Here is a 1,497-nt window from a genome sequence, read left to right on the forward strand (position 1 = left end):
CAAAGTATTTACTTTTGTATTGGATAACTATGCAGGATTATTGTTATCAATCTATTCTATTCATTGTGTTTGTTAAACGAGTGATCCAGGGTTTTGTTTGTTTTTTTCTCTTTGTCAAAAAATGACAAAAAATCGTAGACATTCTTTACTTTCCATAAGATTATGTAGCAAAGATAAACATATCGCCAACTATTATGCCAACTTTTGACAGTAAGAATTATTACATAGGAAATGATAGTATATTTAAATATATATATTGAAATACTTCTTATTTGGATATATATGCATATATACATGTATGTTTATTTCATTAAGAAAGAATGTGTGCATACATGTGTGCATATTTCAGGTATATGGGCAATAAACATATTTATATATATTTACATATGTTTCTACAGAAGTATTGGAATAGTTCATTTGACTTTTCTTCTAAAGCTCTGTCAGCTTTAGATATAGTTGCCTGATTTTAACTAGTCCAAATTTCCAAAAAGTATTGACAGGCATGAACAACTAAGTCTTTGCTCTATACAGTTTCAAGATATGTTGAATTGAAAGGAGAATCAAAAAAAAATATCTTTAAGCATCCTCTGTACTTGTATATCAGAACCTTCATAAAGGTATAAAGTTGGCAATGCTATTTATATGTTAAAAGAGATAAAAGAGAAAGAGTATGATAATTATTAAAAAGATGTGTATATACGTATATCTATGTATAAACAAAAATATTCTCCAAGCAAAAGAAGGCGAGAACCTTTGCTGACTGTGAAAACCCAACACTGACTGACTTCAAACAGTCCTAATTGTAACCCTGACTCAACTGCCTGTCATGGAGGTTGAGGCCCAGTTAAGATGAGACAGTTATTGTGCCTATTGCCAGGTGGAACTGGCTACTTGAAGTCTCAAATAGGAACATCATCAGGTATACAAGTAGCTTCCTCCTTGTCTTTCTTCTTCTCAGCTTTAACTTTTGAGTGTAAATAGTTGTACAAAGTGTGTGTTGAATATCATAGACTATATGATAATTGTAAGGACTCATAGATTGAACAGTGACTTGTCTTCATTCTTTTGTTTCTTTGTTTTTGTCTTGTTTCTTTTTAAAAGTAATTAAATTTTCAACATACATTTTCCTCAGCATGAATGTAAACACACACACACACACACACACACACACACACACACACACACACACACACACACACACACACACACACACACACACACACACACACACCCACACACACACAGATATATATAATATATATATGTTTTATATATATATATATATATATATATATATATATATATATATATATATATATATATATATATATATATCACACACATATATATATATCACACATATATATATCACACACATATATATATCACACACACACATATATATATCACACACACATATATATATCACACACACACATATATATATATCACACACATATATATATCACACACACACATATATATATCACACACATA

This window comes from Penaeus vannamei, chromosome 28 (genome assembly GCF_042767895.1).
Source record: "Penaeus vannamei isolate JL-2024 chromosome 28, ASM4276789v1, whole genome shotgun sequence".
Lineage (NCBI taxonomy): Eukaryota > Metazoa > Arthropoda > Malacostraca > Decapoda > Penaeidae > Penaeus > Penaeus vannamei.